Source organism: Sapajus apella, unplaced genomic scaffold (assembly GCF_009761245.1).
Source record: "Sapajus apella isolate SASKATOON/1434 unplaced genomic scaffold, GSC_monkey_1.0 scaffold16, whole genome shotgun sequence".
In the NCBI taxonomy this organism is placed as follows: Eukaryota; Metazoa; Chordata; class Mammalia; order Primates; family Cebidae; genus Sapajus; species Sapajus apella.
Window position 1 is genome coordinate 5,273,878 of NW_022436956.1, and position 21,710 is coordinate 5,295,587.

Consider the following 21,710-nt stretch of genomic DNA (forward strand, 5'->3'; position numbering starts at 1 on the left):
CACTCTTGTTACCCAGGCTGGAGTGCAATGGCGCGATCTCGGCTCACCGCAACCTCCGCCTCCTGGGTTCAGGCAATTCTCCTGCCTCAGCCTCCTGAGTAGCTGGGATTACAGGCACGTCCCACCATGCCCAGCTAATTTTTTGTATTTTTAGTAGAGACGGGGTTTCACCATATTGACCTGGATGGTCTCGATTTCTTGACCTCGTCATCCACCCGCCTCGGCCTCCCAAAGTGCTGGGATTACAGGCTTGAGCCACCGCACCCGGCCTCAGTTTACTTTTTATTCACCCAGACACTCATTACATATGTCAATTTGATGAAAGTATCTTCTCTTAGGCTTTATATTTTGAGTGGGCCCAAGACTCTATCACCTGTCTCCTACCTATACCCTGTGCATCCTTAAAATAGAAACTCAAGGTGTTAGTGTTCTGCAGCATCCCTTGGTGAAAGCCAACTTTGATGCAGGTTCATCTCCTAAGAGTTCCACTTTGACTTTAAACTTTTTAAATGACCATAGCTTTATAATATTTGTTAGCAGATCGTATCCTCAGAAACCTGCAAGTTTGTTTCTTCTTTCACAATCCTTGTGCTCTTTTTCTTTGTCTTAGTTGCATTAGTTAATCTCTCAGGACCATGTTAATTAGAAGCAGGGTAACAGCATCCATCCCTTGTTCCTGACATTCAATTGGAATGCTTTTAAAAGTTTAGCATTAATTATATTTGCTGTGGCTTTTTGGACCCAGTCTCTTTCCTTTTCTTTTTCTTTTTTGGAGGCAGGCTCTCACTTTGTCGCTCAGGCTGGAGTGTAGTGGTGCTATCTCTGCTCATTGCAAACTCCACCTCCCAGGCTCCAGTGCTTCTCGTGCCTCAGCCTCCTGAGTAGCTGGTATTGCAGGTGTGTGCCACCAGGCCTGGCTAATATTTGTATTTTAAGTAGAGACGGGGTTTCGCCATTTTGGCCAGGCTGGTCTCAAACTCCTGACCTGAAGTCAGCTTTCTGCCTTGGCCTCCCAAATTACTGGGATTACAGACATGATCCACCACACCTGGCCTTTGGACCCAATTGCGAATATACTGATGAAATGTCTTCTTATTAAGAATCTCTAATACCGCCGGGCGCGGTGGCTCAAGCCTGTAATCCCAGCACTTTGGGAGGCCGAGGCGGGTGGATCACGAGGTCAAGAGATCGAGACCATCCTGGTCAACATGGTGACACTCCGTCTCTACTAAAAATACAAAAATTAGCTGGGCGTGGTGGCGCATGCCTGTAGTCCCAGCTACTCGGGAGGCTGAGGCAGGAGAATTGCCTGAACCCAGGAGGTGGAGGTTGCAGTGAGCCGAGATCGCGCCATTGCACTCCAGCCTGGGTAACAAGAGCGAAACTCCGTCTCAAAAAAAAAAAAAAAAAAAAAAAAAGAATCTCTAATATCATAAAATGTGGGCTTCTGCTTAAGGCTTTCTCATATTAATTGAATTATACTCTAAAATTAAGTATCTGATGTGCTATTAAATATGAATTCCTGCTAAAGCCTTTCCTAAATCCAAGGTATTCATAAGGTTTTAATGAATATGGATTCACTGATGTCAAATGTGGCATGACTTCTGTTGGAGAGTTTTCATTAGTTTTTTCATTGGTATTGATTCTCTTATGTGGAGCATTGCCTAAAAATAGAGAGAAGGCTTTATCACACATTTTACATTCATACTGTTTATTGCCTGTATGGGTTCCTACCTGTGCAATAAGCAGCATGATTACAGAGAAAGCTTTTCCACCCTTAGTATATTCATAGGGTGTCTCCCCTGTCATGAATGCTGTAATATTTAATAATAGCTTCTGCCTGAAGATTTTTGCACTTTCTTTTGTTTGTTTGTTTGATAACAGAGTCTCGCTCTGTTGCCCAGGCTGGAGTGCAGTGGAACAGTTTCCAATCACTGCAACCTCTGCCTCATAGGCTCAAGCGATTCTCATGCCTCAGCCTCTCTAATAGCTGGGATTATAGGCACCTAGCACCATGCCTGGCTAATTTTTGTATTTTTATTAGAGACAGTGTTTCACCATATTGGCCAGGCTGGTCTCGAACTCCTGACCTCAGGTGATGCACCCACCTAGACCTCCCAAAATGCTGGGATTACAGGCGTGAGCCACTGTGCCCCGCCAATTTTTTTTTTTTTTTTTTTTTTTTTTGCTATATGGTTGAGAGGTTTCTATGTTGCTCAGGCTGGCCTCGAACGCCTAGCCTTGCCTCCTTATGCCAGAACAACACTCCTGAGCCACTGTAGCTCCCTGCACTTCATTATCTTTACGGGGCACAACTCAGATCTGAATTTTCTTTTCTTCCCCCTCCCGTTTTTTTTGAAAGAGGATGTTACTGTGTCACCCCGTCTAGAGTGCAGTGGCATGATCATGGGCTCACTGCAGTCTTGGCCTCCCCAGGTTCGGGTGATCCTTTCACCTCAGTTTTTGTGTTTTATTTTCAGTAGAGATGGGGTTTCGCCACGTTGGCCAGGCTGGTCTTGAACTCCTGTGCTCAAATGACCCACCCACCTTGGCGTCTCAAAGTGCAGGGATTACAGGCGTGAACCACCGTGCCTAGGCTCAAATCTGAATTTTCTCGTGCCCAGTGGAATTTGATTTGCCACCAAATGCTTTCTCACCTTCCCCACTTGCATAGGGTTTAGCTCCAGTATGACCTCTTTGGTATGAAGTGTGACTTCTGAATAAAAGCTTTTTCATATCTACTACATTCATAAGATTTCTCTTTTATATGGATTATCTGATGAATAATGAAGTTTTCCTTTTGGCTAAAGATTTTCCACCTCTTCTTTTTTTTCTTTTTTCTTTCTTTCTTTTTTTTTTTTTTTGAGATGGAGTCTCATTCTGTCACCATCTCAGCTCACTGCAGCCTCCACCTCCCAGGTTCAAGTAGCTGCGACTGCAGGCGCCCACCACCACACCCAGCTAATTTTTGTATTTTTAGTTGAGATGGCGTTTCACCTTATTAGCCAGGCTGGTCTCAAACTCCTGACCTCTTGATCCATCCCTGCCTCAGTCTCCCAAAGTGCTGGGATTATAGGTGTGAGCCATCGTGCCCAGCCCATTTTCCCACACTTCTTACACTCATAGAGTTCCCATTCTTTATAGTGATATTTAATGAAGTATTTCTTCTAGCTAAGACACTTATACATGGATTCCATTCAGGGTTTTCTTTCCCGGATGAATTTTTCTCATTCTCTGTGAGATGTGATTTGCAACTGAAGGCTTTCCCATCTCCCTTTTGTGCATAGGAAGGACATTCCTCCTGGCATATCTTCTTTGGTGTCTAATGAGACTTAACATTTTAATAGCAGCTTTTCCACATTTATCACTGTTACATGATTTCTGCCTCGCCCCTCCCTGCCCCACCCTGCCTTGCCCGGCCTTGGCCTGCTCCGCCTTGCCCTGGCCTCCTTGCCTGCCTGCCTTCTTTCCTTCCCATGGCTGTTGTAACGAAGAAGCTTAAAATCTTACAGATGTATTCTCTCTTGGCTCTGAAGGCCAGAGGTCTGAAATCAAGGCACTCGGCCCTGTTCCCTCTGAAGCCTCTAGGGAAGAACGCTTCCCATCCCCTTCTAGCTTCTGCAGGTTGCCAACAGCCCTCAGCATTCCTTGGCTGGTGGAAGCATCACTCTCTCTCTGTTTTCGACCTTACTATACCCTCCCCTGTGGATCTATATCTTTGTTTTCTTGTCTTAAAAGAACACCAGTTATAGGTTTTTAGGGCCTACTTTATCCAGTATATCCTCAACTTAATTAGTCATATCTGCAAAGGCCCTAATTTCTTTTATTTGAGAGGGAGAGGGAGTTGCCGAGGCTGAAGTGCAGTGGCACGATCTCAGCTCACTGCAACCTCTGCTTCCCGGTTCAAGCAATTCTCCTGCCTTGTCCTCCCCAGTAGCAGAGATTAACAGGCATGCACCACCACGCCCGGCTAATTTTTTTGTATTTTTAGTAGAGACAGGCCTTCACCATGTTGGCCAGGCTGGTCTTGAACTCCTGACCTCAGGTGATCCACCCGCTTCAGCCTCCCAAAGTGCTGGGATTACTGGCGTAAGCCACTGCACCCGGCCCCTATTTTCAAATAAGGTCACATTTATAGTTTCTAGGTATGAATACTGGGGACACTATTCAACCCAGGACAAATGTCAAACACCAGTTACACTCTTGGGCAGCCACACTGGGACCCTTGTCTTAGTCTGTTTTGTGCTACTATCACAGAATATCTCAGAATGGATAATTTATAAAAAACAGAAATTTACTGGTTCACGGTTCTGGAGGCTGAGAAGTCCAAGATCGTGAGGCTGGCATCTGGTCAGGGCCTTCCTGCCACATTAACCCATGGCAGAAGGTCAAAGAGAGCACGAGAGAGAGCAAGAGACTGAACTTGCAACCTCAAGCCCTTTCATAATTGCCATTAATCCATTCATGAGGGTGGACCCCTCCTTACCTAAACAACTCCCAGTTAGGCCTGACCTCACAATGCAATTGTATTGGTGATTACGTTTCCAGTGCATGTTTTCTGGGAGCCACATGCAAACCAGAGCAGCCTTCTTTGGCTTCTTGCTGAACCACCTGTACCTAGGCTTGAAGCTCTGAATAATTCTGACCGGGTCACAAACTCCTTGATTCTTTGTCTGTAGCCTATCCAGTTCCCATATCAGACCTTCACTTCTGTCATCTCCTTCCTTCACAGTGCAGACCTGTGATCTGAAGACAAATGCCTGACTCTTTTTGGTTTTGTTTTGACTGCTATCTTGTTTGATTATTTTGAACTTACAGAAAAGTTGCAAAAAATCGTATAAAAATTCCCATATGCTGTGACAGAGAATCCCCCATATATTAACATTTTAACAATTTTTTTTTTCTTTTCTTTATCCTACAGATAGGCTTTTGTGAACTTGATATGTTTGGTTTTTCATTTTCTCTCTTTGCATGTATGTGTGTATACATACTTCTTTATTTTTCTGAATGGTTTGGCTGTAAACTGCAGATCTATATCCCCTTTGCTCAGTGTGTTTTTCCTAAAAGCAAAGATATATTTCTATATATTCATATTACAATGACCATAATCAGGAAATGAACATTTATACATTATTCCAGCATCCTCTAATCCACAGACCTTATTCCAGTGTGACCAGTTAGTTGATATACTAACATCCTTTATATCTACAAAAAATGCTTTTTCCTGATCTAGGTCCAATCCAGGGCATATCTTTCATTTAGGTGTTTTTTTTGTTTTGTTTTGTTTTGTTTTGTTTTGTTTTCTTGAGACACGGTCTTGCTCTGTCACCCAGGCGGTAGTGAAGTGGTGCAAACATGGCTCACCGCAGCCTCCAACTCCCAGGTGCAAATGATCCTCCCACCTCAGCCTCCCAAGGAGCTAGGAATACAGGTACATGCCAGCACACTGGGATAATTTTAAATTTTTGTGCAGGCAGGGTCACACCATGTTGCCCAGGCTGGTCTCCAACTCCTGGTCTCAAGCTATCCTCCTGCCTCAGCCTCCCAAAGTGCTGAGATTACAGGCGTGAGCCACCATGTCTGGCCTAGTTCTGTCTTTTTATTCTCCTTTAAGCTGGAACAGTTTTTCGGGCTTTGTGTTTCATGACATAACTTTTTTTTCTTTGGAGGCGGGGTCTCGCTCTGTCATCTGGGCTGCAGTGCAATGGTGTGATCACAGCCGGCTGCAGCACACTCGTTGTTTTCGTTGGCCTCTCTTATCTGCTATACTATTGGCAACAGATGTGACTCTTCACCTCCCATGCTTTCTTCAGGCAACTCCCAGTAAGCCTTCCTAGTTCTCCCTTGAAGCTGTTATTGTCAAAGTTACCGGAGATTTTCACCTGCATCTTTCCAGATCCACAGGTTAACTTGTTATCATCAGCTCTCAGCAACATTCGCTACAGCTAGCAACACTACATCCTTCTTGAAACTCTGTCTTCCCCTGCCTTCTCAGCCATCCTCTCCAGGTTCTCCTTCTGTGTTATTTCATTCTCAGCCTTTTTGATGGCTGCCTTCTGTTATCCACCTCTAAATTCAGCAGCTCCCAAGAGCTTAGTCCTGGATACACTTGTCTTCTCTCTATACACACTCTCTCTCATCTAATCCTAGTTAGAGGATCACATCTAATCCCTTGTATTTAGATACAATGTATAATCTGATGAATTGTATTTCTACAATTATATTTCCAGCCCTGTTCTCTCTTTTGGATTCCAGCTGCCAACGTGTTGTATCTAGTTGGATTTTCCAAAAAATATTTTAAATTTAACATGGCTACAATACAACTCTTGATTTTTTTTTTTTTTTTTTTTTGAGACGGAGTTTCGCTCTTGTTACCCAGGCTGGAGTGCAATGGCGCGATCTCGGCTCACCGCAACATCCGCCTCCTGGGTTCAGGCAATTCTCCTGCCTCAGCCTCCTGAGTAGCTGGGATTACAGGCACGCGCCACCATGCCCAGCTAATTTTTTGTATTTTTAGTAGAGACGGGGTTTCACCATGTTGACCAGGATGGTCTCGATCTCTTGACCTCGTGATCCACCCGTCTCGGCCTCCCAAAGTGCTGGGATTACAGGCTTGAGCCACCGCGCCCGGCCCACAACTCTTGATTTTCTTACCATTTATCTCCTAGTGTTCCTAATCTCAGTTAAGGCATCAACATTTATTAGCCACTCAATTTTCAATCTTATAAATCATTCTCGATGGCTCCCTTGTCACGAGCAACTCCCACTCTGTCCTGTATCTTATCCATTTGCAAGTTCTGTGGCTTCACCTCCAAAATATATCTGATGTCCATACACTTCTCCCCATTTAAGCGACTTCCATTTTAGTCAGGATGGGCCGTTTCTTGTTTAGAGCATGTTGCCACAGACTCCTTGTCTCTTGCCCTCTCCCCTAACAAAATCAGCACGCTAGAGCAGCCAGAGTTCTTTTGAAAGAAAAAACTGTGTTACTCCCTTACTTAAAACCTCCAACAAGTTGCACTTTTTTCTTTGAATTCCCACATAGTCAATGATCCTATTAAACTGCACTTTAAATAATAATTCCAATACCATAGCCTTCAAAGCCTTTTGTGGTCTGTCCCATACATAGTTCCCCAAGTTTTTTTGCATCACTGTATCCTTGTAGCACTACACGCTTTTTTGTATCACTCTGTCCTGTGTTCCAGTACCTCTCGTCTTCTTGCTGTTTCTCAGTGTGTTAGAGCGAAAGCTCAGTCAAGGCATGGATTTTTGTGTTGTGTCGTGCTTTTGTCTGTAGCGTTAATTGACGAATCCCAGAGCATCTAAGACAGTGCCTGGCATTTGGCACACATTCAATGAATATCTATTCAATAGAAGAATAAATATGTGCACGCCATACTAATTTTTTTGTTTTTGACCTCACGGTCTTTACTTTTACCATTCTCTTTGACTGGAATGTTCTCCAAGATCTTAACATGGCTGGCTACTCCCCCTCCCTCTGCCCCATAACTCAAGGATCAAATGTTAATATCTTAGAGAAAACTTCTTTGGCCCCGTATTTAAAGGGCCAGTGTTCTCTGCCTTTACATTTTCCTAGTTTACTTTCTTTACAGCACTTATCATTACCCGGAGTTATTAATTTTCTTCTTGTTACCTACACTAGAACGAAGCTGCATGAGAGCAGGGCCTTTTTTTGTTGCTGTTGTTCCTTATTCTATCTTTCTTGTTTAGAACAGTGAGTGGCACACAGTATATATTCAACAAATACTTCTTGTACACCCCAATGAGTGAATTTTACAGTGTAAACTTTAAAAATCATTTAAAAATCCACAGATAAAGCAAATCCCTGAGGTTCACTCCAGACCCTCTGAATAAAAACTCTGTAGGGTGGAATCTCCCTGCACATATTTATGTACTGGGAAGTTTTGGAACATTTTTGTAAAGCCATGCGGGTAACTCAGGCTTTCCAGTTTGAGTAGCCCCATTCCTCATGATGCATTCTCTTTTGGGTTCTGTAGTGTTGTTTCTGGTCAGCAGACCAGTTGAGACCATCTCAGTTCATCAGCAAGGATGTAATAATGTTAAATCTAAAAGGAAGCGGTTCTCACTGAGGCCAAGGAATATGGGGAGTGGCAGCTTTTGCAAGGCCACAGAACGACCTGCCAACCAGTGGCATTGTCCTTCCACCCACAGCACTAAAAGAGAACGAGCATTCAAGTGACTCTGTCAGCCAATATGACCTTTCCTAAGGCAGCTGACTTCCATGTCTCTATACCCAGAGAATAGCTACTAGCATCTCTCATTAGCTGTGTTAAGGTCGGCCTCATCTAAGTCCAGTTAAGCTACCTGTGAAGGTGTTTAAGGAAGAACAAGACATGGCCTAGACATGAAGTTGTTTATAAGGTAGTTTACTGTTTGAAGTTGTTGTTGTTTTGTTTTTTAAAGACTGGGGCTTGCTCTGTCACCCAGGTTGTAGTGCAATGGCACGATCACAGCTCACTGCAGCCTGACCTCCTGAGCTCAAGCAACCCTCCTGTGCAGCCTGCGGGTAACTGCAGCCACAGAAGTGTACTGCCATGCCTAGCTAATTTTTTTTTTTTTTTAATGTACAGAGTTTCACTGTTGCCCAAGCTGGTCTCAAACTCCTCTGCTCAAGTGACCCACCCGCCTCTGTCTCCCAAAGTGTTGGGATTACAGGCGTGAGCCACCCTCCCCTGCCACGAAATTACAAAAAAAAAAAAAAAAAAAGGCTCTCTTCCACATTGTTTTCAGCTTTTCTTTTTCTTTTCTTTTTTTTTTTTTTTGTGATGGAGTCTCACTCTGTCACCCAGGTTGGAGTGCAGTGGCATGATCTTGGCCCACTGCAACCTCTGCCTCTCAGGTTCAAGTGACTCTCCTGCCTCAGCCTCATGAGTAGCTGGGATTACAGGTGCGCACCACCACCCCCGGCTAATTTTTGTATTATTAGTAGAGACGGGGTTTCACCATGTTGGTCAGGCTGGTCTCGAACTCCTGACCCGGTGATCTGCCCGCCTAGGCCTCCCAAAGTGCTGGGATTACAGGCATGAGACACTGGGCCTGGCTGTTTCCAGCTATTTAAATAAGAAAATGGTAGACTAGGCAAGGTGGCTCACGCCTGTAATCTCAACACTTTGGAAGGCTGAGGCGGGAGGATCACTTGAGGTTAGAATTTGAGAGGACATGGTGGTGGGCGCTACTCGGGAGGCTGAGGCAGGAGAATCGCTTGAACCCGAGAGGCGGAGATGCAGTGAGCCCAGATCTCACCACTGCACTCCAGCCTGGGAGACTGAGCCAGACTCCGTATCAAAAAATAAAAACAAAAACAAACCAGTGAAGAGAATACTATTGAGTTAATTTTACAGTTTTTCCCACTGTGGGTGTTTTCTATTCACGTCTTTTACTTAGTTGTCCTGTCTCCCTCTTTTTCTTGGTTAGGCAATCGTTTAGGATTTTTGTAGGTTATATCGTCAGTACTTCTCATTTAAGTTCCAGACAGTGTGCTAAGCAAAGCACTTTACTCGGTACTTTAAAAGCTCATTTAATCTTCAAATTTAACGTAGCAAGGTAGGTATCATGGAAGGGAGAATCGCTCCCTGAAGGTCCGAAGGTCCAAGGTCTCTGCCATCTAGCTGCCACGCGTGCTGCCTACCAGTGGGTATTTGGAGCTGGGTCTCTCCAAAGCTGGGCTCTTGGCTGCCCTTTGAGAAGGCAATTTTAAGGGACGGCAGGATGTGGAAGCCTACGATTAAAAAAGGAGTGAGCTGAGTCATTGAGTAACCAGTGTGGAATAATGCTTCTTAATGTCTGAAATGACAATCACCTCCTTTCCAGATTGGCAGAGGGGAAAGGAGAGGCGCAGTGAAAGCGCTCTCAAGGTGCGGTGGGTCAGGGTGATTGGCGGCGGTGGGCCGCTCCTTGGGGGTCCTCAGGGCGAGACCCCGCAGTCGTAACCGGGCCGCGCCGAGCCCGGGTTGCGCGGGACGAGAGTACGGTTTTCGCCAGCGCTCCGCGGCCAGGCCGCTTCTGACGCAACCCGTGGCAGGGCGGACGGACGCGAGGGCCGCCTCACTCCGGCGCGCTTCCCAGGAACCCCAGGCCCTTGGGACCGGGAGGCGGGACCAGCCCCCCCGCAGGCGGCTCTTGGCGCCCGAGAGACCCAGGCAGGGCTGCACGCTCCCTGCCCGACCGCGTCCAGCAGCAGCGGGAGCTTGACCCCAATGCGAAGAGCCGGGCATTCTGATTGGCTGAGAGTAGAAACGCAGGAGAGCGCCGCCTGAGACCCGCTCTGCGATTGGGTTTTATACGAACCGCAGAGCACGAAATAAAGAGGCCTTCAGTCATTGGGCCATTGTATGAATCTCCTTTTGGCTTCTCTGCAGACTGAATAAGCGTCTCAGGATCTTCGTCATGACTCCTAAATCTGGGCCTGTCAGTTCGCCCCAGCATTTCTCGTCTCTAGGCAAGGCATGGGGCTTACAGAGTTTAACCAATCATATAACGTCGAGATCAGGTTGCCAGGCAGATTATGCTAATAAGACCCCGCCTTTTATGCTGCTCCCACTCTGCGGCGGGAAGAACCACCTGGAGGTGGCGGGGGGGTTTGATTTCTATCACCCCTAGGGAGAGAGGATCGGGGACCCGCTGATCTTCCAGCTCCCCTCACCCAACGTCGTGTAAGTACCTAAAGGATTAAGGGAACCAGATAAGCCAGGGTCCACAGTACCCCATAGACTGGGAGGGTGTTTCGTCTTTGCTTAGTCCCACCCAAAATGGCGCCCAGCTCTTTCCGCGTCTCAGAGCCCGGCCGGGGCCAACCGACCGCGGACCCGGGTGGGGGGGGAATTGATGGTGGTGGTGGGGGGGAGAAATCCCGGCGGCACCGCCCGATGGTACAGTCCAGCCGGGGCTGGGACGAGGCACCTCACTCGGGGTGGGGGGTCAAACCATCTGCACCTTCCTAGGGGAAAGGGGCAAAGCCCCCACCAGCAGGCCCTCCTGGCGCCGCGACCAGCGCCGGCCTCGGCGCCTCCTTGCCCCTGCCTCCGCCGCGCGCAGCCTCCCCCTGCGACCCCCGAGTGGCTCGCACGCTCCGCCGGCCGCGCGCACCTCTCCTCCCCTGCCCGCGTTGGTTGGGCCGGGACGGCTGTTGGGCGGCCTGCGCGCTCCGGCGGCGGCGGTTGCGCTGGCGCTCCGGGCGCGGCGGGCAGGTCTCCGCCGGCCGGGGGCCGAGTAACGGGGTCCGGGGGCTGGGCGCTGGGCTGAGGGTGGCGGCGCGGGCCGGGCTCCGGGGCCGGCCGGTTGCGGGCGCGTGGGGCGTAGGGTCTTGTCCTATCTGCTGGGGCGCCTAGCTTTGTCTGCGGAGGCCGCGCCGCCCACCTGCCATTGAAGGTTAGGTCCCCGGCCTGCCTCCCCAAGCTGGCGTCCGGGACCGGGCGGGGGGCCGGCCCGCAGAGGTGTCGCCCGTAGGGCTGTGGGGTGGCCCCTGCGGATCTGTCCCGTAGCACCACGTCGGGGTCGGCCGGGCGGAGGCTGGTGGCGGCCCTGCCCCTGTCCGCCTGCGCCCGGGTGCAGCACAGAGGCGGGGCGAGGCCGATCGGCGCTCGGGAGAGGGCTGATGGTGTGCAGCTCTCCAGCCCCGTGCCAGCTTTTGTTAAGCAGGTTTAAGCCTGCAGCTAGGTGTTGGTACACTACTAAGTAAAATGGAATATTCACCGTCTGCCCTCCAGCCGCGCGAACGCAGTGTTGTTGAATTTCATGTGTGCGCGCCTTTAGCCTTGCTTGGTGGATGAGTTGGATTTCAGTGCGTTTTCAATCAATGTCCGTGTACACTTAAGCATAAGGAGGGGTGGCTTTGTGCTGTCATCGAGGATTAGAACTGTAATGAGACCCTCCCAGCTCTGCTCTGTGCCCTAATTCTGCTCTTTTGCCTCTTGAAATCTTCCCTGGCTCGTCACTCCAAATTCTTTAAAGTCAGCAGTACTTAACCTTTATTAAAAATAGCAAAATCACTCATGACTGTTTTGTGGCCTCTTTGTTTCTATCACTCCACCATTGCTGTAAGGAAAGAAGGTGTATTATTACATTGTATTTTTTTTTTTTTTTGTACCTTCCTACCCATTCCGGCACCGCAGAAGCTTTTCTTTAAAAAAAATTAGGATCGATTGGGGGTAAAGCAGTATTTAAACAGTGTTTATTCAGTATGGGGTATTTAGAAAGTAACGTTGTTAGGTTTATTTATTTATAGAACACAGGATCTCACTCTGGTTGCCCAGGCTGGAGTGCAGTGGCTCGATCTTGGCTCACTGCACCCTCTATCTCCTGGACTCAAGCGATCCTCCTGCTTCCGCCTCCCTAGTAAATGGGACTACAGGCGTGCACCACTACGCCTGGCTAATTTTTCTACTTTTTGTAGAAACGGGGTTTCACCATGTTGCCCAGGCTGGTTTCTAACTCCTGAACTCAAGCGATCCTACCGCTGTGGCATCCCAAAGTGCTGGGATTGCAGGCGTGAGTCCCTCGCTCGGTCTTTAGGTTTACTTTTATAATTAATTGAAGAGAAGTTGACACAGAATAAACCATTTTTAAAGTAAACAGTGGCGTTTAGTGGAAGGCTTACAGTTTTTGTTTTGGCTCAAGACAAATGTCTTGTGCCTTCTCTTATTCCGTGAGCTCCCACTCGTAGCTGTTATTCGTTTTGCAAGGGTACAAAATTGTTCTGCTTTTTCAAAGAAGACATGCTAATGTGTGCATCATATATTATTGTATATCTGAATGTAATCGAGTATGTTTTTTAGAAAAGCCAAGGTTCCTTTCTTCAAGGGCTCTGAATGGTTTTTACTTAGAGGTTATGGAGGTATAAAGGATAGCACAATTCAATATAATCCCAAATTGATTGGCACTACCTCAGTTCCTGCTTGCCTGTTTTGTTTTTCCTTCTAGTTTTAAAGAGTAATGCGTGATCATGGCAGAAAACATTAAAGTTAAGCCAGGCGAGTTGGCTCATGCCTGTAATCCTAGCACTTTCGAGGCTGAGGCGGGCAGATCATCTGAGGTCAGGAGTTTGAGACTAGCCTGGCCAACATGGTGAAACCACGTGTTTACTAAAAATGCAAAAACTGGATGGATGTGGTGGCAGTCGCCTGTAATCCCAACTATGAGGAAGGCTGAAGCAAGAAAATCGGTGGAACCCAGGAGGCGGAGTTTGCAGTGAGCCAATGTCACACCATTGCACTCCAGCCTGGGCGGCAGGAACAAAACTCTGTCTCAAAAAAAAAAAAAAAAAAAAAGAAGCAGAGTGAAAAAAAACAAAACCCATAATTACCCAGAGATAATCCTTGCTGTATTTCAAATTGGTTTTGTGTGTGTGTAAAATATTTGTACAAGTGACATAATCTTGGTTTAGTATCTAGTTTTTAAAACGTAAATAGGTGTCTAAAGACTTCACTGATGATTTGCCACTTTAATTACTTTCATTATTTGAAGTGGCCCTCGTGAAGTCTGCTGAACTAAAAGAATTATAATATTTTGATTTAACTTTTTAAAAGCATAATCTAATTGATAGGGATAGGTTTCTGGGTAACAATTCATCAAAGGGCTGAGAACTACTGAGCTATAATTTTGGTTTCCTCAATTTTTCATTTTAAGCACTGGTAAACACTTCATAACCGCATAATTATATTTGGCAAAAAGAAAGTGTTGTTGCAGTGTTTGAGTTGTTGAGTTTGTTTTAAACTTGAACGCTGATGTACTTTGACCTATTGTGACTAAAATACAGTCTTCTCCCATCACACCCCACCCCAGATAGTGTAGCCACGCCCAGTTCAGCAGTTTTTTCACAAGCAGAATTTATTGTCTAGTATTTTAACTTATTGTAGGTACTTTAATAGATTAACGAAGGAGAATTTGGTCTGGTGTCTAGAAAGAGCCAGTCAGTTATAAAGGAAATACTTGCTATAATCAAATCTTTGGAGAATGATCCTACTCAAATTCTCCCGAGGGGTGGGGTAGAGGCAGGAGGGGGAGAGGGGAGCTTTTTGTGACTTATTTTGGCCCGATTTCCTCTTCCCTATTCTAGTGTTAAACTGTTTGCGTGGTTTAGTTGAATCACTGCTTAAGAATATCTGGCTTCTGTTCTTTTTTATTAATGTTATAATATAGCTGGGCATGGTAGCTCACACCTGTAATCCCAGTACTCTGGGAGGCTAAGGCAGGCGAATTGCTTGATTCCCAGAGTTCGAGAACAGCCTGACCAACATAGCAAAACTCTGCCTCTACTGAAAACAAAAAAGTTAGCCAGGTATGGTGGCCCACACCTGTAGTCCCAGCTACTCAGGAGGGTGAGATGGGAGAATCACCTGAGCCCAGGAGGTCAAGGATGCAGTGAGCCGAGATTGCGCCACTGCACTCCAGCCTGGGCAACCAGAGTGAGACCGTGTCTCAAAAAAAAAAAAAAAAAAAAAAAAAAGTTATTTTACCATTTCAAGACTTGTGTGGAATTATCTGGACATTTCTGTCCACCTTCCAGAATTTTTCTGTGCCTTTCCATTGACTCTCCCCGTGTCGATTTTAAATATGTGTTGTAGAAAGCACCACCTGAAGGTAGGTTCTTTTTCTGTAACTTGAAATAATTTAGGGAAGGGGAACGGGTGAGGAAGTGGAGTGGAAAAGGGAGGATATGGGTAACCCCGAGTGCAGTTACAGCTAGACTAGTTAAAATGTGGTGAAAACGATCATAAACTCAAAAGTGCACAATACTTTTAGAACCCTAAACATGTAGATTACTAAAAGGTTATTATTGTCTGCTAACATAGCCTGTTACTGTTTGCTATTCATTTAAACTCTTGTTTATTGCAAACAGGAGGATACTGGAGACAAATGCTCCTCCCCCTCCCTGTGGCTTTGAGCATTTGAAATATGGCTAGTGCTGTGAAGTGTGAAATACACTCAGATTTTGAGATTTAGTAGAAAAAAAATTTCGATTTATAGAATATTGATTAAATGCTGGATGACAATATGTTGGATAGACTGGGTAAAATAAAATATATTATTACAATTAATTTTACTTGTTTCTACTTTTTAAAAAATGTAGCCGGGCATGGTGGCTCATTCCTGTAATCCCAGCACTTTGGCAGACTGAGGTGGGTGGATCACCTGAGGTCAGGAGTTCGAGACCAGCCTGACCAACATGGAGAAACCCCATCTCTACTAATACCAATTAGTGGGGCGTGGTGGTGCATGCCTGTAATCCCAGCTACTTGGGAGGCTGAGAGGCAGGAGAATCACTTGAACCTGGGAGGTGGAGGTTGTGGTGAACTGAGATTCCACCATTGCACTGCTGCCTGGGCAACAAGAGTGAAACTCTGTCTCAAAAAAAAAAAATGTATATGCTAGAACATTTTAAATTATGTATGTGGCTTGCATATTTCTTTGAACAATGCAGCCTTAGTCTGCTAGGGATAGGGTGTTCCCAGGTGACATTAAGATGTATTGTTTTTTGGTTTCTATAATTTGAATGAATAGATACTGCTAGTATGTAGATGGCTGTTTTTTTAGTGCTTATGATAGCTCTCACAAAAGCATGATTATTATTTTGAAGAATATCTTAATCTCAAAGCCACTTCCAGATAATTAACTGTTATTGAATTAATGTATTCAGTGGATCACTTGAACTTAAAATAATAAAATGACATCGGTAAACACATAATCCACTAAAAAAATGTTGAGCTAAGCATAATCAGCTAAATTTTCCCAAACTTGGCCTGTTACATGCTGATTTTTATAATTTACCATTTTTCAAATGTTTTAAGAGAAACCTGAAGTTGAGAACATTGAACTTACATTTTTTTCTCCTGTGATTTAGAAAAAGACCATAATACTTTGATTCTAAAGGTGGAGGAAACCCTTTGGACCAGCTCATGGAAGAACTGTCTTTTTTCTCTTTCTTTCTTTCTTTTTTTTTTTTTTGAGATAGCCCTGCATTCTGTCACCCATGCTGGAGTGCAGTGGTGCCATCACAGCTCACTGCAGCCTTGACTTCCCATGCTCAAATGATCCTCCCACCTCGGCCTCCAGAGTAGCAGGGAGTACAGGTGTGCACCACCATGCCTGGCTAATTTTTGTATTTTTTGTAGAGATGGGGTTTGCCACATTTCCAGGCTGGTCTGGAACAACCGTGGCTCAAGCGACCCACCAGTCTCTGCCTCCCAAAGTGCTGGGATTACAGGTGTGAGCTACCGCACCCAGTCGGAAGAACTGCCCTTTTAAACATAGTTGGAGAAACATAACCTGTTGTATTTGACCGGAGCATAGAAAGTTACCACAAGACAAAAGTATGCCAGATTGCAGGGTCATTTATTATGCCGGCGACCACAGAGGACTCACGTCTCTCCAACCTGTGGTGCCAAAAGGAGGGTGCCATGATTTTTTATACCCGAAAAACCACCTTGGGAGTGGGGGTGAGGGGCGGGGATGGGGATGATAAGGTTTCGGACATTTCAAGGGCTAGGGGATTCTGTGATTCACCTCCTGGGTGGAGACAAGGGCGGGGGTCTCCGGACATTCCAAGGGCTAGGGGATTCTGTGATTCACCTCAGTGGTTTACAGAAGTCAAGATATACATTTGTTTACACATCACAGATTTTAGCAGTTACTGATAAGAAAAGGTAAGCAGCTTTACATAGTTTTGAAGAACAAACTAGCAGTTCTATTTACAGAGGCCAAGGACAGCAGTTATTGTAAGGAGAATGGGGCAGCCATTTCAACTTATCTAAAAACAGTTTTGCATTTTATAAAATAGTTTTGCTCTGGTTCTGCCTCTAGGCCAGCACAATATCACATTTAACCTATATATAAAATCCATATTTTTTTTTACTTCTATCTTTGTAAACATTGACAGTTTGGCCCTAACCTGCCTTTGCTGATGCCTTTCCTTTTACTACCTTGTGTGGAGACTTGATATGGTGTAGTATTCACAGCATGGCCTCAGGGGCAAAGAGGTTCGCTGCTGTGTTCAGCTTGCTGTCTGTGATCTTGGGCGAGTTGCTTCTGTAAGCCTTGGTTTTCTTAGCAAAACTAGTTTCTTAATTATTACTAGGGATAATGATAGTAATCGACCTCATAGATTCTGAGTGAGGATGCCTGTTAATCACTCACCACAATTGTATAAATGGCTCAATAACAAAGCACACAGTGCTAAATGGTTCAAAAATTGTTTATCTCTTTTGGAACCCCCATTTCAGCCAAACTGGTCTTCCCACTGTTCCTTAAATATTTGGGATTTTCTCTCTGTGCTGTCACACCCTCCTTTCCCAAGTGGAATGTTTGTTCCTCTCTCTCTCCCTCCCCTCCTCTCCTAGTTCTGCCTGCCATAATTCTGTCCATCCTGCTACGGAGCAGTGGTTGGAAAACTTTTTTTAAAAGGACCAGGTAGTAAATGTTTTTGGCTTTGTGGGCCACATGGCCTCTGTCGAAACGATTCCCCTTTGCCATGGAGTGTGAAAGTATGGCTGTGTTCCTAGCAAACTATTTTGGACCTTGAAGTTTCAATTAATGTAACTTTCCTAGAAATATTATTATTCTTTTGAGTCTTTTTAAATATTTTAAAATGTAAAAACCGTTCTTAGTTCACGGGCCGCACAAAAGCAGGTGTTGGCCATCCTCGGGGCTAGGGCTTGCTATCACCTGTGCCAGAGCACGCTGACCCCACACTGCCCTGTTGGAGCCTCGAGACCATCACATTTGAAAGAAATCCTTTTTGTCTCTGAAGATCCTGCAGGATTTCTGTACTGCTCTATAGTAACGGTAACATTTATTGAATGCTTAGTTTGTATTGTACTGCAGTTATTTGTGCTTGTTTCTTGCTTCCTAAACAGATTTTAAATTTCTGGAAGCTACAGCTGATTTTTAGCCCCCTTATGTAGAATACAGTATAAATGAGTGCCTTTTACTTACTGGATTCTAAAATGTTTTGAGGGATAACTGAGTGAATTAAAATACTTGAAGTTGTTTGTCAAGTTTTCCTCCCTTTAAAAAAACTTTTTTTATTTTCACTTTTTTTTTTTTTGAAACGAGTCTCGCCCTGTCACCCAGGCTGGAGTGCCATGGTGCAATCTCGGCTTGGCAACCTCTGCCCCCTGGGTTCAAGGGATTCTCCTGCCTCAGCCTCCTGAGTAGCTGGGATTACAGGAGCCACCACACCCAGCTAATTTTTGTATTTTTAGTAGAGACGGGGTTTCATGTTGGCCAGGCTGGTCTCAAATTCCTGACCTCAGGTGATCTGCCTGTCTTGGCCTCCCAAAGTGCTGGAATTACTGCTCCCACCCCCCCCCCCCCCTTTTTTTTTTTTTTTTTTCAAGATTCTTATTTTTGTATGCAAATTCTACCATTTTCTTAGAATTGCTTGAAGATTTTGAGGCCAATTTATTGGGGGTTATTTTCAGTCCTTCCACAAACCATGATTACAGGCGGTCTTAATAGAATGCCCTTCTAATGGGGACTAGCTATTACTCTAATTATTGCTCTTTGTTTGACTTTTTAACTGTCCTCTCCAAAACACTTGTTTACATTTAGTCCTTAACACAGAACATTGACAGGACCATGTCCAATTTTGCAAAGGAGAGAAAGTAGGTAGAGGGTTAGGGAATTAATTACACAAGTATGAGAGAGGACTCAGAGCGAATGGGAGAGAAGGGTCTGGATCCTCAGCCCCAGGCAGGGGGATGTATATTAATAAGGTTTCAGTGTCTTCCATCATTTCTTCTTCTTCTTTATTCTTTTTCTCTTGAAGTTGATGAATTGAAAATTATTCTGGATTGTGTAAGTACTTCATCACTAGATAAATATAAGGACCCGTGAATGGTTAATATTTAGCACACCATTTTATGTGACATGCAAGTTCTCTCAAGTACTTTAGTCCTATGGAAGTGAGATATTACATAACTATAAAACAGTAATTCTAGAATTAAAATGAAATTATGTAGTAGTAATTGGACTTTGATGAACTTTTTTTCACTTAAACATTTTAAGAAAGTTTATGTTAACTTTTTTTTTTTTGAGATGGAGTTTCACTCTTGTTGCCCCACCTCCTGGGTTCAAGCGATTCTCCTGCCTCAGCCTCCTGAGCAGCCGGGATCACAGGTGTGCGCCACCATGCCTGGCTAATTTTGTAGTTTTAGTAGAGACAGGGTTTCTCCATGTTGATCAGGCTGGTCTTGAACTCCTGACCTCAGGTGATCTGCCTGCCTTGTTCTCCCAAAGTGCTGGGATTACAGGAGTGAGCCACTGCGCCCGGCCCTATGTTAACTTTTTAATATTCTTAATTTTTTTTAGAGACAGTGTCTCACTATGTTGCTCAGGCTGGTCTCTAACTCCTGGGCTCAAGCAGGCCTCCCGTCTCAGCCTACCAAGTAGCTGGTGTTACAGGTGCAAACCACCACCACCAGCTTATTTTCTTTCTTTTTTTTTTTTTCTTGAGATGGAGTCACTGTCTGTCACCCAGGCTGGAGTGAAGTGGTGTGAACTTGGCTCACTACAACCTCCGCCTCCTGGGTTCAAGCAGTTCTCTCTGCTTCAGCCTCCTGAGTAGCTGGGATTGCAGGTGCCCACCACCACGCCTGGCTAATTTTTGTATATTTTTAGTAGAGACAGGGTTTTGCCATGTTGGCTAGGCTGCTTAAATTTCTGACCTCAGGTCTTGAGACCAGGCTGGTCTCGAACTCCTGACCTCCCGCCTTAGTCTCCCAAAATGCTAGGATGACAGGCGTGAGCCACCACGCCCAGCAGCTTATTTTCACACTTATATATACTTATCCCAAGTTCTAGGTACCTCACATATGGCATATGTTATTTTAAAAATATACTTTTTTCAGATTCATGATTTTAAATGAACCGTAGCAGATATGGAAAATTCTAAAACTTTATTGAGTGGCTTTAAATAAAAACTAAATAAATGGAGAGCACAGTGGCTCAAGGAGTGGAAGATTTAATATTGTAAATGTGTCAATTCTCTGGAAACTGATTTATAGCTCTAATGTAATTCCACATTTAAAAAAATTAGACAAGTTGATTCTAAAACATTTGCCAAGTCCCCAGAAAAGGCAAAATACTCCCGAAAAAGGAAAGTTAGGAAAACTTCTCTCCTAGAGATCAAGAAGAGATATAATAATAAAGGTAGTGTAATATTGGCACCGGACAGACTAATAGTGATAGACCATTAGAACACCATATAGGGTCCAGATATAGTATCATGGATAGCCAGACACTTGATTTATGACCTGGAGGTACAGCAGAAAGGCAGGCAAAACAACAATTTTAGAATTAATATGGGAGAAGATACTCATGACCTCAGTGTACCGAAGCATTTCTTAAACGAAGATGCTACAGACACTAATAGAATAATAGGCAAAAGTCTTGAACAGGCACTTCAGAAAAGGAGAAATCCAAATGTCTAACAAACATATGAAAAGGTGTTCAACCTTGTTAATAATCAAGGAAATGCAAATTTCAGCCACAGTGCCAGATCATTGTACACCTAAATTAAAGTTGGATGTTGAACAGTAGAGACTTTCATAGATGGCTGGTACAGATATAAATTCACATGACTACTTTGGAAAACAGTTTTATCAAGAAAGTCCAAAATATGCATACTCCAGTGCCCAGCAATTTCGATATCAGAAACGCATATGCCTGAGAGAACTAGAAAAAATATTTGGAGCAATTTGTTTTCATGATGTTGATTCAAGTAATATTTCAGGACTGCTATGTCGTGTTCTGAACACACAGGGAGCTTTGTTTCTGAAACAACAGTGAATAAATGTTATTTATATTTTCCTTCTCTGTTGAATATTTAAATATTCCATCCAATGTCTTCCTCAATTTTTAAAACAATGCTGGAAACAGAATAGGCATTTAATGAGTATTCTTGTGTTTTAAAAACTATTTGAATTTTTACAATGCGAACCCTTCATCACGGCTTTGTAGTTACCTCAACTCTGGCTGTTGAGTAATTTGCTCAATTAAATCTGTCTGTGGGTGTAGTGAATTACAACTTCCTCTGGTTCCCTGAGATCAAGTCTAACCTGGTGATTGTGTCATCTGGTGGGAGGCCAAGGCGACAGCAGCAGGTGGAAACCATGCTCGGGTCCTGGCCACTTTGCCTAGGGTGGAAGCTGTTGTGGCAGAGAGGTGAAAGAGCTTCAAGCTTTGTAGTAAAAGGAACCTGGGCTTAAATTCCCCTTATCAGCCCTGTGACCTTGGAGAAATAATCATTCTTGGTTGTGGTGAGGATTAATTGAGATCAGGTATTTAAAGGACATCTGACAGTGCCTAACACGGGATAGGTGCTCCGTAAATGGCTGTAGCTATAATTATTACTGTTCCACTAGCTGTTTACTTAAGTAACATTGAATTTCCACAGAATGCATTTTGAATGAGGTGGAATATGATTATGCTGATTTTGAAAATAAAGAGCTGCATCTGTTAAAGGGTTCTATTTTTGTGGTCTTTAATTCCTTCAGGGAATTTGCAAATAAAGCTAACATGTTGTAGGCACACCTGAGTGAAAACGTTTACAAAGAATTTTGGCAAAGATTTCAAAACAGGAATGCCTCTATTTTGTGTCTCCTGTGGAAAAAAAAGCTAATCACATAGTTTTTTTTTTTTTTTTTTTTTTTTTTTTTTTTTTTTTTTTTTTT

At 44.5% G+C, this 21,710-nt stretch overlaps 1 protein-coding gene and 1 pseudogene across 7 annotated transcripts in view; one reads left to right on the forward strand and one right to left on the reverse strand.

Annotated features, from left to right (window-relative positions):
* Positions 1 to 9,325: 9,325 nt before the first annotated feature.
* On the reverse strand, positions 9,326 to 10,488 carry LOC116556036 (annotated as a pseudogene).
* A 44-nt stretch (positions 10,489 to 10,532) lies between these two features.
* PRDM10 (PR/SET domain 10) overlaps positions 10,533 to 21,710 on the forward strand; it is a 94,401-nt gene continuing 83,223 nt past the window's right edge. For all 7 annotated transcript variants that reach the window (XR_004270801.1, XM_032284975.1, XM_032284976.1 and 4 more), the window contains exon 1: positions 10,533 to 10,694. The gene's annotated coding sequence lies outside the window, so the exon portion shown is untranslated. The remainder of the gene's footprint in view (positions 10,695 to 21,710) is intronic.